This window comes from Bactrocera tryoni, unplaced genomic scaffold (assembly GCF_016617805.1).
Source record: "Bactrocera tryoni isolate S06 unplaced genomic scaffold, CSIRO_BtryS06_freeze2 scaffold_25, whole genome shotgun sequence".
NCBI classification, from domain to species: Eukaryota; Metazoa; Arthropoda; class Insecta; order Diptera; family Tephritidae; genus Bactrocera; species Bactrocera tryoni.
The window spans coordinates 18694182-18700181 of NW_024395977.1; the positions used below are offsets into that span (position 1 = coordinate 18694182).

The 6000-nt window shown below is 33.5% G+C and overlaps 1 long non-coding RNA gene across 1 annotated transcript in view; it reads left to right on the top strand.

Annotated features, from left to right (window-relative positions):
• The window catches only part of LOC120780310, an 88197-nt gene extending 83410 nt beyond the window's left edge, over nt 1-4787 (top strand). Inside the window, exon 3 of the long non-coding RNA XR_005705858.1 lies at nt 4476-4787. This is a non-coding gene — a long non-coding RNA (uncharacterized LOC120780310). The remainder of the gene's footprint in view (nt 1-4475) is intronic.
• Nucleotides 4788-6000: the final 1213 nt, after the last annotated feature.

Below are 6000 nucleotides of genomic sequence, written 5' to 3' on the forward strand. Positions count from 1 at the left end.
TCTGATTCGGTTTCTTCCAAAAATTGCCGAAACCTTCGATGAGTGAGAGCATTATGACCACCACGAATTTTTTTTTATAATTTTGACTGCAATTTCCATTATTTTTCAACCTTAAAAGTTTTTGCACATAATTGCAGTTGATGCAAAATGCAGTGAAAAGTGGATACGTTTATACCATTGTGCATAAGCTGGCCAATTAAACCGTTTTTTTTGCCTATCATAGTAGGTGCTCCGTCCGTGCAAATGGACGACAGCTTTTCTTTTTCCGAAAATGAAAAAAGTTGTCGTTCTAAAACCTTGAATATATTTTTCCCGGTTGCATTTTTATATAATCCTTGTAAACAAAGCATATCTTCCGAGATATTAAAATTTTCATCAACGGTCCTTATGCATATTAAAAGTTGACTTGTATCTTGAATGTCTGTGCTTTCGTCTAAAGCAACTGAATAAAATTTTGAAGACAAAATCTTTTTTTTCAAATTCAAATATATAAAATTAGAAATATCGCCAATGCGTCGAGTAATAGTTCGGCGGGACAGCGGAATATCATTAATGTTTCCCGCTAGTTCCATTCCAGATTGCCCAAAACATTGAAGCACTGATATTGCGACCGTTTTAAAAAACCTTCCATCCTCTAATGGTCTTCCCCTTTTTGCTAAAGCATAGCAAATAATGCAGGAAGCCTTAATAAAAGCCGAAGAATCGCTTTGTTCGATAAAATTAGCATTTTGTATAAATGAATGCTTTAGTTCAAAAAACTTTATTAACCTATCTTCGTTTAATAAATTCTTTATTTCTTTGTGAAATGAAAGGAAATGCCTTTTAAAATTTTGCTTGTATACAAGATTTAAAATTTTTCCGCATAACAAGCACTGTGGCTTCGCAGAACTATTTAAAATAAAAAAAAAATTCGAATTCCCACTCAGCTTTGAACGATATTAACTTTGCCATATTTATGCATCCAATACGAGTACTCGCAGATACGTACATTCATAAATCATAAAGTAATGCGTACAGGTCTATTCAGCTTGACTTCTGATTGCAGACTGATTTCACTATCGCTTTGTGACAAAGTTCGTCCCATCGTAAGTGCTCGTTTTACGCTCTTCGTTTGTGCGTGTTAGTGACAATCCGTGTGTATACGTATACGATCACTTACGCTCTTTTAGCACCTGCTAGGACTTTGCCCATCCCTGGTCACAACATTGTATTGCTCGTAGGAAATCCGAGCTGTGCCGAAAGAAACTAACAAACGATCGCCGATTGTCACAGCTTCCCTTGCTGCTCGAACAGTTTCGCCGACAAGCTAGCGTAAATATGTAAGCGTTAAACGTTTAACGCAACCTTTTCCGAACTCGCATAAGAAGTTTAACTTCAAAAAATAAAAGTGCTACATTGGAAATAAATTTTAAGTAATGTTCCGATTGCCTGTTGCACATGTTCACTGTGTGAAGAACGAACGCAAAATGGATTTGTATTTCGTGTATGGCCCCTTTTAGACAGCGAAATTCGTAGTTGCACACGCATCTTATAATTTGCGTATTCGATGCATCGAATGAAAAATATCGCTATATTTCAGAGATGGGCAACAGTGATCTGCAGTGAATGAGTTAAACACAACTTTAAGCCACTTGCGAAAAATTGAGTATGAAGCAAGCAAATTATTCACGGAATGAGTATAAGTGTGAATACTGCTCACTTACAATTATGAGAGAGAGAGTTTTGGCTTGTGAGCTGATTAGCTTGTATGAAGCATATATTCACAAGTGTTTGCTTATGAGCTCACAATACTTATGAATCTTTGCTTAGGATTCTCTGACATTCATGAATACAAAACACTTGTGAATATACGAAGAAGCTCAGTTGTGCGCAAGCCACTTGCAAGCCTTTTGAGCCGTAACGCTATGAACCAAAGGCTAGAAAATCCATTACGAAAGCACTAAGAGTTACTATTATATTATTGTATAACAAAAGGATTTTGTAATTGGTTCTAACTAATAATGACTAGATCTAATGAAATAAAAAAAGGGGTTTTCATATTTTGTATTAATTTTCTCTATTATTAAAAAAATTACATATATGTACATACTTACATTCATGTTATCACTTATAATATTACATTTTATTTTATAAAATGATAATTCAGTTCCTTTCAATGGAATTAAAATTAAAAATAAAAATCACGTCAGTTTAATGGTATAAAAATTACATGAATTATTAACAAAAAACAAAATAACACACTTCAGTTCATTTCGGTAAGAAATAAAAATACTAAACATAAAATTTACTTCAAGATTTATGTACATACATAAGATTTAACTCCAAAGATACAAGTATATATTATAAGTATAGCTTCTAAATATATATTAAGATTGAGGTATTGCACAAAATTACTTCTCAATATCATTGTATATTTTTGTTTTTAAGTTTCTAAGGTCTTATTGCCATATTAGTTAGTCTTAAATATTGAATTCAGGAATATTATATTATCTACGGTTTTGGGTGCAAGTCGATTTCTTTTATCAGTTATTAAATTGCCTGCCAAGGAAAATACACGTTCAGACGCCGCACTACTTGCAGGTATAGTTAATATTTTAAGTGCAAGTTTTGATATGCGTGGAAAGTTAGCTTTATGTTGCTTCCACCATTGAATTGCGTCAAAGTCATTATCAAATTGTATTCTTTCTGTAAAATATCGATCTATCTCATCTTCGATACGTTCCTGCGCGCCCATGTTTGAAATATTTGGAAAAAATAAGTTCAGGTCGTTTGCAGGTGAAGACGTATTTGATGTTGAAGTAATTGGTGAAGATGGAATTTGTGGGGTCTCATTTTGTTCGGACGTGTAAAACTCAATATTGCCTGATATCTCCTCAATGCAGAAATGCTTCACAGCTTCAATATCGACATCTCTCTTAGCTTTTGCTGGAGGATATAAAAATAGTGCCACTTTGTGGTAAATGCTTAAATTAGCAAGCCATATACTGTCGATATATGTTAATATGTTACGTTTAAAGCTGACTATTGCTGGAACGTCTGTTTGAACTGCTTCACATATCGTCTTTAATCTAAAAATTGAAGGAAGTACAAAACATATTGACACAAAATTACACCCTGTAATTTTTAGAAATTGTGTCGAAGTATTGGCACAATTCTACTAAAGAGTTGACGATATTTATATTAATATCTAACAAACGACTTTGTTGATTATTTTCCGTTAAAATACCATCGATAGTCGGCAAATTGTCTGAAATGGACTTAAGCATTACTAGGTGAGAGTTCCATCGTGTGGGACAGTGACTTTTTAAAGATGTTTGCAATGCATGTTGGAGATTCGATTTTTTGAAATACTTTACGAGGCTTTTGCAAGAACTAATTAAAGCTTTTAAATCATTTGTAGTCTCAAATGCAGCGTTTACTACGTTAGAGAACAAATGATTGGAACAATTGATTCTCGTGTAGTTTTGTAATGCAGTTTTGATATTACTTCCTCTATCAGTCACAAATATAACTGATTCGAGGTTACAAATATCAAACTGTGAAAATATACTCAGTAATTTGTTCTTAATATTTATATCTGTTGATTTCTCGAAATCCATAGACTTGATACCCAAAACTATGTTTTTAAATTGGAACCGTCGCAAAAATGAAGTGTTGCGCATAAAAATTTCTGTTCACATAATTGTCAGTCCATAGATCCGTGGTTACAGAAGCATTTCCTTCATCAACAACTTTTTTTAAACACGATTTAATTTCATTTTTCTTCTCCTCAGCCATTCTATAGGTCCTCCGCGAGATAGTAGTTGCATTTGGAATAAGATCATGTATATTAACATTTTCACCGTATTTCGATCCAATTTTAATAAAAAATTCTGCTAACTTTTTAAATCCAGATCCTTCAACGGCAATAAAAGGGCGGCAATCTTCTATTATCCATTGTGAACAGACATTGATAGCGCATTCCTTATCTTCTTGGCTTACATTTCTTATAACCACTTCCTGTCCAGAAGTGTTAGCGAAGCATTTGTGACGCATCAAATTACTTGTTTGCTTGCCATTAAACTTCAACAAATGCTTGCATTTTCGGCAGTAAACAAACCCTTCCAATATACTTCCATCGCTTTGTTTTATTTCAGCAAACACGCTCCAAACTGCACTTTTACCTCTTTTCTGCGTTAATTGATAAGTACCATTATCAATGTTCTCAATTATTCTATTTTGATCAGACATGATTTTAAAAAAATATAACAACAACAAAATATGAACAAATCCTCGTATAATTTATTTTAATTTTAAAACTAAGTAATGTAATTTATTGTTTTTACTAATTCCCAAGATGATATTTACCAAATAATTTATTTACTAAGACTTACTTTTCCGATTTTCTTACTCTTAAATCTGTATACTGTTCGAAGCTTCAAACCAAATTGTACTCGCCTTTGAAAATCTTTTCCTCTTTATCGCTTTTCAAATAGGTAGGAGAGTACTCGGACCGTCAAGCACACATCTTGCCTGACACATAACCCGCCGACATTTCTTGAATATATGTATTTTACTATGTTTTAATGTGATTTATTGTGCTATTTTAAAAGAAAACTAAATAAAAGGATAAGATACAAAGAAGTTTCAGTTTTGTAGTTTTTACGAAGTCACTAGAATCACGGGTTTCGTTTCTTTTAAAACCCCTCCGCGTAGGTATAAACTTCAGGGACTCATCTACCTAAGCTCTCCACTTTCTAAAATGTAAGATAAAGCTTTTCATTTAGGCTTAAGAAATAATTGAAAAAAAAAGATAAGAAACAAAGAAGTTTTAGTTTTGTAGTTTTTACGAAGTCACTAGAATCACGGGTTTCGTTTCTTTTAAAACCCCTCCGCGTAGGTATAAACTTCAGGTACTCATCTACCTAAGCTCTCCACTTTCTAAAATGTAAGATAAAGCTTTGCATTTAGGCTTAAGAAATAATTGAATAAAAGGATAAGAAACAAAGAAGTTTCAGTTTTGTACTTTTTACGAAGTCACTAGAATCACGGGTTTCGTTTCTTTTAAAACCCCTCCGCGTAGGTATAAACTTCAGGTACTCATCTACCTAAGCTCTCCACTTTCTAAAATGTAAGATAAAGCTTAAGAAAATAATTGAATAAAAGGATAAGAAATAAAGAAGTTTCAGTTTTGTAGTCATTACAATCACGCGTTTCGTTCCTTTTAAAACCCACCCGCGTAGCTATAAAATATATTTTGAATAGGCACGGAATTCGTGAATATATTCATGAATAAACAATGATTCACTTATTAGTGAATGTATTCATGAGCCTTTCAACTCATCTAATAGTATGCAACGAATAGCTCAGACAATTGTATACAGAGAAGCAAGCCAAGCCAAGTGTGAGCGCTAAGTGATTGTGAGACATATTCACACTCATTATTACAGAAGCAAGCCATGTGATTGTGAGAAGATAATATTTTTAGTGAGAGCAAGTGTGAGTGAATATTGGGGGTGATTCATGAATATGAGTGTGTATTCATAAGCCAAGTATTCACTGCAGATCACTGATGGGCAAATGAAATGTATGGATGTATTGGTAACCGCGAGCGTAAAGTGGCTACCATTGGACAAAGAACATTTGCAGTGAGTTGATTAACAAACAACAGCGAAGCAACATCGTGCGCCGCTTGATTGTTTTATGATACTATTTATGCGCGTACCTATATGTGTTTGTTCAAAATGAATGACAAATATTGCTTTATGATGCCGAGGCAAGCCTTATATTTAAGCATGATTTTTCGAGAACTTCACAATTTCAACTTTATCTTAAAATTTCCGCTAACTAGTTTGCTAGTAAAAGTAGCCAACTCCCAATTTATCCCACCAAAGGTATCTGAAATTATAACATTTTATTTATGTTATACATTTCAAATGGGGCAAAAACATACTAGGGCATAAAAAAACATCAACACACCGACGACCTATGTTACCTCGTTGCTGTCTGCAGCGCAACTGG